General features: G+C 40.5%; 1 long non-coding RNA gene across 1 annotated transcript; it reads right to left on the reverse strand.

Annotated features, from left to right (window-relative positions):
• Positions 1 to 9,102: 9,102 nt before the first annotated feature.
• LOC122058757 lies at positions 9,103 to 10,921 on the reverse strand. The gene is made up of 2 exons (XR_006133912.1): positions 10,353 to 10,921; positions 9,103 to 10,253 (listed from the first exon to the last, which is right to left on the reverse strand). It is a non-coding gene; the product is annotated as an uncharacterized LOC122058757 (long non-coding RNA).
• Between the last annotated feature and the right edge of the window lie 797 nt (positions 10,922 to 11,718).

Genomic DNA, 11,718 nt, shown 5'->3' on the forward strand with positions numbered 1-11,718 from the left:
AACGAAAAAATGCAACAAACATTCTAATTGGTGATTACCAAGCGTAGCCTATTTCTCAAATTATAAGAAAACTGATGCACATAATCCAAGTCACAAATCATGCATGAATATTTGACATGTTAAGCCCCAATAAACATCCAAAGAGAGTTTGATGACTATTCCGTATGTCTAGAAAGCATCTTGCTAGGTAGGTTGCTATATTAAAAGAAAGAATTATTTTGAAAATACAAAAGACAAATTTGAGCAAATGTCAAATGTCTATATTAGTAATGGCTCACTATGTTGATAATGCTTTAGTATTCAGGTGAAATGTTGAGTCATTACTTCCAAAATATATTGCAAGCACTACGAAACTTTGCTAGAAAGATGATACAAATGCCCTAGTTTGAGGAGACATACAACTCCTCAAATCAAATCTTGTTAGAACTATTATTCGTTCTTTGCCAATTGCATTGGTTTCTAGATTTTATTTTTTATTTTTTATTTTTTGTAGCAATCAGTGCAATAGATGGAACACATGTGAATGCATTAATTCCACTTGCAAAACAAAAACCATACAGATCTAGTAGAAATAATGAAGCTATCCAATATGTATATGCTGCATGCTCATTTGACAAGACTTTCACTTTCCTTTGGGCTTGTTGGGAAGGTACAACACATGACAACCGAATATTATATAAAGTCATCAACATTCCTCGTTTGAAATTTCCCATACCCTGCCAAGTGACTTTAATATTCTAATTATTGTAGTACTTGTTAAAATTTTTATATAACGGTGTCCATGTTGAAATTTTATATGTTAATTTTAATTTGTAGAAAAATATTGTTTTGTTGATTCTGGATACACACATATGCCTGGGTATATGACTGCTTTCAGAAATATTCAATATAATTAACATGGTTTTAAGCATAGACAACCACAAGGTGTAGAGGAGCTGTTTAATTTTACACACTCATCTTTAAGGACCGTTATTGAGAGATCATTTGGCGTATTGAAGAAACATTTTTCCACTTTTCAAATGATTCCTCCATATAGTTTCAAGACACAAGTTTTGATTGAACTTATTGCATGTGTAGTCATACACAATTTTATTAGAAAACAAATGGCATTAGATTGGCTTTTAAGAAATCAGAGTGAGGAGAGTTTGTTGGTAAAGGTAAAGGTGATGACAGCGACAGTGATGATGATGAGATCGTGAATATTGCAAATTTTGTAAGTGTTACACAACAACAACAATAGAAAGTTAATTAAAAACAAATTGCAAATCAAATTAAAGAAGCTTATGAGGAATAATGAACAATCTATTATGACACAAAGAGTGTGAAAGACCACGCTATCTATGCCAAAGATGCTCACACGTGCCCTTTCATTAACTGCAGGCACTGGTGTGTATGTGCAATATCGGGTTCCATTCTCTTGCCCATACAATATACACATAAGAAATTCAGTATTGAATGTTTGGCCTAGCCAGGCCCAGGTCCAACCAAAGATGAGCCATGCTTGTGCTTTGCGATTTGGTTACAGGTTGAGAGGTTGGTATACGGATTTAATGTCATCTGAATATTAATATCTTAGGCCAAGTTTAGGGTATACTAATTCTACTAAAAATCATAGAAATTTGTAGTGTGACAAGCATCAAATCCAAGCTTGGTTATAACCTACGGATAGTTCTATCTCCTATTTAAAGGTTCATCGTCTTGTTTTGTCCTTCATACCTAATTGAAACACCAACCCAAACCCAAACCCCGCAACACCTCCAAAAAAAAAAAAAAAAAAAAAGGGGGGGGGGTGGAATAATATTGGGTAGAGTTTTTCTTCACCCACAATGAAAAAAATTAACGGTCAATATGTCAACACCCCTATATTGTCTGAAGTCATCCTCAACCTGAGGTTTGATTCAATGACGATTATGGTAGAGAATATTCCCTTCACCATGTGTGAAAGGAAACTCCATCCAACAATATTTGTGGCCATGCTGAATCCTAAGGGTGTCAATGTGTATAAAATACCAATTATCGAAACCGATATCATATCAAACTACTAGAATGGGACCAAATCGAATTAAATTCGTTATGGTATCGGTATGGGGTATACATATCAAGCCGGTATTTGGTATGATATATGTATGGGTATGATATGAAAAACACACCATACATATTGATACCATTCCAAATCTTCTAATATTCTAATACTAATATTAGTATTAAAATTTATTTTTTATTTATTTTAAAATTTTATCATTATATAGAAATATAGAATATCATTTTCTCTATTCTATCATTCTATCCATGGAATGGTTGATGGTTCATGTATCACGAATCAAAAAAAATATCTACGGCCAATGGAATGAATCAAGAAAGCTGAAAAGATTCTTCGGATATAGCCATACTATTACATTATGTTAAATATTGACAATTCCAAAAACTGTTCATACTATGAGATGAGCATTGTATGATGGTAGTCAGCAAGCATTGCCCCCATTTCTAGCAGTTTAGGACATCTCTCTTTCAAGGAGGCAACAATGATTCAACCTCCCCTAGGGGTAAGGTACTACAAAAGGAATTTGCTCATAGATTATCAATAAGTCTAGAATTGATTCTTCCTACGTATTAGTGTGGGGTATACGCAATGTACCAAATCGATATCATACCGAATAGTGATACCAAACCAAATTGACACCTATATTCAATTCTATTGGTGAATTAATCAATTTCGAAAATTGAAAACCAATTTTAACCATGGATTTAGGAATTAGTATTGGCCAACAGTGCTATAAAAATATGGATGGAAAAATTGTAAGAAAAAAGGGGTATTGGAATCCTAGGGCAAAATCATCTAATATAGCCTGATACAGTCAATCCATATGAATATTGAAATTGGCAGTGAACAATATGCATCGATACTGATACCAATACCATGAACTAAATTCCTATCTGATGTACCATAATATACACAACCACCAACCAAATGAACCATCGACCATATGACCTGACCATATGACCAGATGAACGGATCATAAGTGAACGACCTTGGGCATAGCAATGGAAAGAGATCCCACACCTTCCCAATGACACTTCGCGATCTAAACCTAAGGCGATTAACTAACCAAAGACAAACCATAGTTGAGTTAACCGTTATGAAGAAAGACAGCTCAACACCAAGTGGAGAAACCAACCAATAAGAAGAGAGCTCAACACCACTATATAAAGGGAGTAGGCACTTCTCAGAACAAAGATTAGTTTTATCCTAATCCATAACTGACTTGAGCATCGGAGTCCTCCACCCAGAGGAAACTCTGGGCTAGTTTCTTAACCTGTGTGTGTGCAGATCTCAGCAGACCTAGAGGGAAGATACGAAACCCTGGATAGAGAAGCCGGAAACTGCATCAACAGTGGCATCATCTGTGGGAAACGACGAGAAGTCATTTCCAGCGAAAAGAAGAGTGAAAGATGATAGTATGCCAAAAATCACGAGAGCAAGTTTAAGAAAGGGGGAACAACCCTCCGATCCGCTTCCCTTTCATCATCAACAAGAAATACTGGAAGAAGTGGAGCAAGATCCTACTGTGGTAGATGAGGGGAACTGTCAAGAACCACCCAGAATGGCCAAGAACCAAGAATCACTAGAGATGGTGACTGCTGAACAATTCAGAGAGCTCCATGAGCAAGTAAGGAATCTAGTGGAGGTAATTTGGGAAGCATCCAAGAACATGAGCAGAGCCCCACTAGAAGAGGGGAGTCACCATAAAGAGACCTCCATGACCCACCAGAGCTCAGCAAGCTCGATTATAAAGAGCGAGGGAGAGCACAGCTATGCACCCTGCGATCAAAGAAGCTTAAATTCCTCTTCACCCCATCAGCCAAAGGATCGTCGTCGAAAATCAAGTTTCCCAGAGAAAAGGAAGCATGGGACAGACCCAAAAGATTCCCACTGGTCAACAATGACAAGAAGAGAAGATTGAAAGAGGGCCACAAAATGGGAGGCACTAGCCCCGACTAGAAGATGTGGTAGGACTGCACCCGTCTGTTAAAAATGATCTCTTGATCAGAAATTTCAACAACTGCAGGCCAAAATTGAGCAAGCAATGGGTATAGAGAAAGAACCTGATGAGCTCAAGATGTTTGGAGAAACACCCCTGTCTAGAGAAATCATGCGAATACATATTCCTGAAAGTTTTAAGATCCCAACGTTTCGACTGTACGATGGAACCAAAGATCCCTGGGAACATTTGTAGACCTATCGATCGTTCATGGTGGTACATGGTGCTATTGAGGTTCTTCTGTGTTGAATCATCCCCCCATCCCTCCAATGACCAGCAACCATATGGTTCTCTTCTCTGGAGCCAGGCTCAGTCTACAATTTCAAGCAACTTAGTAGAAAGTTCTTGGACTACTTCGTCAAGAGCAAAATATACAGAAGGACATCACAAAACCTTATAAACTTGAAGCAAAGACCCGGGGAGTCAATCCAACAGTTTGTACATAGGTTTAACTTGAAGAAATTAGAGGTCAGAGACCTCGATCCCTAGGTGTAACTCGTGGCCTTGCAAAGTGGGATCCAAGACAAGAAATTAGCCTTCTCGCTCTCTAAGTCAGAACAAAAAATGTTGGGTCAATTACGAGAAAAAAATCTAGAAGTATATCAATGCGGAGGAAGCTATGGCTGGTCGCAAGCTCTCAAATACATCAGGAGATCAAAGGAGAAATTACCAACAAGAGGACAGAAGAACCAGGCCTGGGGAACGTAATGAAAGGAGGAAAGACCAGAATGAATATACTGCTCTGAGCAAGCCAAGATCTCACATACTTATGCACATCACCCATGAGGAAATAGCGAAGATAAAGGAACCCAGGAAGATCAAAAGCTCACCAGAAAACAGAAGTAGATCCAAATTCTGTGAATTCCACAGAGATCATGGTCACACTATAGAAGACTAACGGAAGCTTATGAATGCGATCAAGGATTTGATCAAAAGGTACTACCTAAAAAGTTTCTTAGAGAAACAACCTGGCACCTAGCCCAATGATGAAGAACTACCAGAGAAAAGGACCGACCAATGGAGGCCTCACCAAAGCAGTAACAGGTCACTCTATAGGGACTGAGAAGGCCTAGGAGTAGAAAGACAACCATGACCCAGATCACCCAAAGAAAAGGTGCTCAAGAAGTAGCAACACGAGAAATCCCTACTCCTCGCATGATCTTAACAATAGCAAGAGGACCATCCAGTGGGGGAGATTCCAAATCAGCGAGGAAGTCATATGCCAGAAGTATATTCTATACCGAACATTTGCCTAAAAGGGCAAGGACCGAACAAATCATCACGTTCGGAGATGAAGACCTCAGAGGGGTTGATTTCCCCCACGAGGATGCCATAGTGATGACTCTAAGGGTGGGAGCTTTCTCAGTAGAAAGGGTATTGGTAGACAATGGAAGTTCAACAGACATTATATTTTGGGAAGCTTTCAAGAAAATGGAAATCGAGGAAGAAAAATTAAGACCAGTCCACACCCCTTCATATGGCTTCTCCGGTTCTCCAGTCAAACCAAAAGGTATGGTCGAGCTTCAAATCCGAGCTGGTACAGGTGAACTCAAAAAGGCTGCCATGGTCAATTTCTTGATTGTGGATACTCCTTCGGCCTACAATGCAATCGTGGGACGACCAAGCCTAAACAACCTTAAGGCAATCGTATCCACTTATCACTTGAAAAATGAAATTCCCAACTGAATAAGGGATTGGAGAATGTAGAGGCGACCAACAGGAGTCCAGAAAGTGTTATGTCAATACATTAAAGGACACCTGACCATTGAATGATGTACTGGTCATGGTAGTAGAAGATCACAGGACTGAGAAGAAGAGTTTCAGAGGTAAACAGGCTAAAGAACTAATGACCATAAATCCGATAGAGGTAAATGAATCCAAACAACTTACGATTGGGACATCACTACAAGGGATAGAGCGTAAGCAGCTCATCTCCTTATTGAAAGAAACTTTCTACTTTCTCGCATGGCCAGCTATGGACGTGCCAGGCATATACCGAACGATAATCAAGCACAAGCTGAGTACGGACCTGACCTTTCGACCAATCAAGCAGAAAAAAAGGTCATTCACCCCCGACAAAAAAGAGGCCATCCAAAAAGTAGAGAAGCTCTTCAAGGCAAAATTCATCAGAGAAATTTGGTATCCAGAATGGCTCACCAACGTCATCATGGTCAAGAAATTGAATGAAAAATGGAGAATGTGTGTTGATTTCAAAGACCTAAACAAAGCATGCCCTAAAGATGGCTACCCCTTGCCAAGAATCGATTTGCTCATAGATGCAACCACTGATCATGAACATATGAGCTTCATGACACTTACTTTGGATACAATCAGATAAAAATGAGCAAGTTCGACCAGCCAAAAATGGCCTTCATTACCGACAAAGGTCTATACTGTTACGAAGTAATGCCATTTGGTTTGAAGAATGCAGGAACAACGTACCAAAGACTGGTCAATTCCATATTCGAAAACCTAATCGGCAAGAACATAGAAGTATATATGGACGACATGCTAATCAAAAGCAAGAAATCATGCGACCACACTGGAGAACTTGGAAGAAGACTTTAAGGTACTAATACAATACAAAATAAAGCTCAACCCAACCAAATGTGCATTTGGAGTGACATCAGGAAAGTTCCTTAGCTTCTTGGTCTCCAACAGAGTGATAAAAGCTAATCATGATAAAATAAATGCAATCCAAGAAATGGCAACACCAACAAACGTGAAAGAGGTCCAAAGATTAACAGGCAGATTGGCTGCTCTTGGTCGCTTCATCTCTAATGCTGGGGGAAGGTACTTACCATTCTTTCAACATTAAAGGGGGCTAAGAAGTTTAAATGGAAAAGTGATTGCCAAAAGGCATTTGAAGAGCTGATGGAATACCTAACTTCACCACCTCTTCTCTCAAAACCAATAAAAGGAGAGGAGTTGCTAGTTTATTTAGGCATCTCACTAGCAACAGTAAGCGCCATACTAATCAGAGAGGAAGAGCGACAAAAAAAACCTATCTACTATGTCAGTAAGTGCCTCATTGATGCAAAAGTAAGATATAATAGAGTAGAGAAGTCGGCTCTGGCATTAATGATAGCAGCTCGAAAGCTCAGACCATACTTCCAAGGTCACATTATCGTAGTTCTAACTGACCAACCATTGAAGAGGGTCTTCCAAGTTTCGACCATGTTAGGCCGAATGACTGGTTGGGAAATAGAATTGGGGAAGTTTGATGTCAAATCTCGACCACGGCCAACCATCAAAGCTCAAGCATCGGCAGATTTCTTGGTTGAATGCATAATACCCGAAAACCAATAGGAAGGATTAGTAGATGATTAGCAAAAATAAGAACTGGAATCAATGGCAGAACAACTGAAGGACAGACCAAGAAAATAGGAATTGTTTGTAGATGGATCCTCCAGTACGACCAGAAGTAGAGCAGGGGTAATGCTCGTAAGTCCAAAAGACTTTCAAATACAATGCCCCTTGAGATTCTTATTTCAAGCATCTAATAACAAAGCGGACTATGAAGCGTTGTTAGCTGGAGTTAGATTAGCAAGATCCCTTGAGGTACGGAACATAAACATCTATAGTGACTCACAACTGGTCGTATGTCAGATAACTAGGCAACACGAAGCTAAAGAGCACAAAATGACAGAGTACCTAAATAAAGGAAAGGAACTCCTGGCATGCTTTGAAATAATAAGTATACAAAGACTAGCTTGAGATGAAAACATTACTGCAGACGCCCTATCAAAGTTAGCAAAGACCTCATACTCAAGCATCACTCCACCAATATTCGTGGAAATACTAGTGTAATCAAGCTTGACAGGGCAGAAGGACCTTGAAACAATGCAAGTCGGCCGAAATCAGGATGATTCTTGGATGAATCCAATCCGCGAATATCTAATCAAGGGGTCTCTGCCTTCGGACATTAAGGAAGTTCAAAAAATAAAATAACAAGCACCAAGTTTTGTGGTTCTGAACAATGGAACACTTTGCAAAAGATCATTTTCTGGCATTCTGCTCAAATGGTTAGACCATCGAGATGCTGAGTATGCGATCAAGGTAGTACACGAGGGAATCTGTGGTCAACACTTGGGAGGGTGAGCGTTAGCACACAAGTTCCTAAGACAAGGAGTTTTCTGGCCATCAATGACCAAAGACTCAATCAAGTATGCCAGGAAGTGCACAAAATGCCAGTTCCACACTCCCATTCCCAAATGACCAGCCACTTAGCTCAGCACATTAAATAGCCCTTACCATTTGCAATGTGGGGAATGGACATATTGGGACCTTTCCTAGTGGCCCTCTAGATAGAGGAAGTTCTTCGTCGTGGCTATTGACTACTTTACAAAATGGGTGGAGGCAGAATCATTAGCAACTATCACAGAACACAACGTATCAAGCTTCTTCAGGACAACCGTTGTTTACCGATTCGACATACCTCGAATCCTAATTACAGACAATGGAAAGCAATTTGATAACAAAAGCTTCTCCAAGATATGCGAAGATTTGATGATCGACCACAAGAAGACCTCCGTCAGATATCCCCAAACCAATGGGCTAACAGAGAATGCCAACCGAACCCTACTCTAAGGAATCAAAAGAAGACTGGATGAAGCTACTGAACATATTATGGGCACACAGAACTACAGAAAGAACAGCAACATGGGAAACTCCATACTCCCTCACATATGGGACTGAGGCCATTAGCCCAATGGAGATTAGAGCAATATCACTTTGAGTAAACACTTTCAATGACCAGACAAATATGGAGGGATTAGAGAACAATTTGGACTTATAATGACTTATTACAAGAAGAAAGGGACCAGGCACAAGAAAAGATGGTCGTATACCAACAGAGGATTGTTTGACACTTTGATACCATGGTCACAGAAAGATCATTCCAACTCGGTGACCTCGTCCTTAGGAGAGCAGAAGTCTCGGACCTAAGAAACCAAGGGAAACTTTCACCAAACTGGGAAGGACCTTACAAGATTACGAGGATAAGAATACTAGGGACCTATCACCTCAAAACATTGTAAGGGAAAAGAATTGAGAGGTCGTGGAACTCTGTAAATCTCAGAAAATCTATCAATAAAATTGCTGTTCAATGAATTTACTCTCTCTCTCACAAGTCGAGCAAAGCATAAGGACCTTGAGAGCTTCTACACTTAGAAGCTCCTGCCTCCCTAATCATTAGGACCATGCGAGTATCTACACTTAGAAGCTCCTGCCTCCCTATTCATAAGGACCTTGCAAACTTCTACACTTAGAAGCCCCTGCCTCCCTATCATAAAACTCCTACCTCCCTACCATAAAAAACCATTACATTACATGGAACCACAATAATACACCATTGAAAGCCATAAAATACCAGAATCTCCACCATATTTTAGGCGATCAGATAATATTCACATTACCTCAGAACAATACCAGAGAAAGACGAAAAAAAGAAAGGAATACACTACTAAAATATGTACTCTCAGGAACATCAGCAGGAGTTATTAAAGGGCCAGTCGTAGTAGTAAGAGGATCAACAGAAGCAGGAGAATCTTTAGGAAGAGCATCATCAGTAGGAATCTTGGTAGGAGCAGGTAAAGCCACAGCAGTAGAGCTTGAAGAAGACCGATCATCCAACGTTATGTTGAATTGTTTTGCCTTCTCCCATTCTCGTGCAAAGTGGCTTAGGTCGAAGTCAAGCTGGCGAGCCCATACCTCCTCATGAACGAGCAACATCCCTTTAAGATATAGTTTAGCTTCGTAGAAGGCAACCTCATGATCAAACTGATCTGATCATTTGTACTTCTCTATCAAGTCATCGCACCCCCTGTTATAGGCAGTCTTGGCCTCAGACACATACTTTTGAGTACGTTGCACTTGCGTGTCAAGAGCATCCTTCAACTGGGCCACTTCCTTGACTTGTTGCTTGCTCTCCACCTTCCTCTGCTCCAACTCTTTTTCAGCACACAACAATTTGGCCATGGTTTCCACCTTACTCACCTCCAAATCAGCATAACGATCCTTCAGACTCGCCCTTTTCTTCTCCTTCAAAGCAATCTCCATCTCAACCGAGCTCCTCACCTTATCTGCATCCTCAAACTTGGTCCTCCATTCACGAGTCGTAACCCAAGCCTCAGCAGCCTTCTTCTTCAGACTCTTTGCAGATTGATAATAATCATCTGCACGTCGTAATAGCTCCCCTATAAGCTCTTGACCCTTATTAAAAAAAAAAAAAAAAAGAAGAGAAGAAGGAGCAGGCATAAACAATAGAACACAAGATGAAACAAGAACAACCATAAAAAAAACTTAACTTACAATAGCTTGATGAATATACCCCTTGCTCAGCAAAGATTGAAATTTCTTCCCCTTATAGGTAGCCTTGTCCCTAGGAAGGGCACCCTCAATCACCACCTTCTCGGCCAGGGCTGGATCGTCAGTGATCGCTCCATACTAAGGAATGCATACCTCTTAGGAGGACACGTCCACAGCCTTTCCCTTGTCCTCGCGGGACCTATTAGAGTGCTTCATGACATACTTAGTAGTGGCCTTCTCTCCAACTTTGGTAGGGTCTACAAGAATCAAGCACTCCACTAAAAAAATCCTCGATACCAACATCAACAGAGAAGGCACCGGACCCACCTAGGGAATTAACACCTTCATCTTCCTCAACCTCAGCAATCTCCACCCTCTTTAGCTTTCAGCCCTAACAGCAAGGGGAACACCATCCTCTGATGATTCAATGATAATAGCAGGGACACCTTCCCCCAATTCCTACTCGAGAACCCTCTCCAGCACATCCTCAGTCATCTGCAGATTACCATCGTCTCTCTGACTAGAACCTCCTTCAATGTTAGCACCCTCTTCCTCATCCATAATGTCCAAGATATTAATCATATAATTCGGATCCATAGGAGCTGCCATGGTAAAAAACAAACATATAAAAATATTCACACAAACACAAAAAACGAAAAACGAGAAAGGACAACATAAACCAAATCATACGAGGACTTAAACCATATCTGCCTAGGTATTGGTCATGGCACAAGTGAGAGGCGATGACCACTCGTACAAATTTGGACAACAACGACAATACTGATTCCTCTTCATCTCTAAAGGTGGGTCTTTTGTTCACTCGGGTCATGTTTACCAACGACCACCTGGTCGGAATGTCATATGGATGAGAAGGGTGAGCAAAAAAGAACCCATCCTTCCAATGAGGATTGGAGGTTGGTAGAAAGTCGACCACTAGATGAGACGCATTACGACGTCTGACGTAAAACCACCCAGGAAAGGCTTTGTGATTTGAAATAGAAAACACCCCAACAAACAAGCGGATAGGAGGCTCCACTTCTAAATCCTTCAGCCGAACATAAAAACCAGCAGAATCGACCAAGAATTGGGGAGTAGGAATGATACCATAATGACTCAACACCCGACAAACAAAAGGGGCAAGAGTAAGGTGAAGGCCATTTATGAGAGCATACTCATACAAACATATTTCCCCTTCTCAGGCAACATTGGCTCCATCATCAGCACTAGGAGCTCGGAGCACCACTAAATAAGGAATATGATATCGGACTCCAAACCTTTCTATATCTGTAGGAGTTATCACGGACTTTACTTGATGTACTAATAACCCGATGGTGGGATCACTCTTGCTAGAACTAGAAAATATATTTTG

The sequence above is a fragment of the Macadamia integrifolia genome, chromosome 13 (genome assembly GCF_013358625.1).
Source record: "Macadamia integrifolia cultivar HAES 741 chromosome 13, SCU_Mint_v3, whole genome shotgun sequence".
NCBI classification, from domain to species: domain Eukaryota; kingdom Viridiplantae; phylum Streptophyta; class Magnoliopsida; order Proteales; family Proteaceae; genus Macadamia; species Macadamia integrifolia.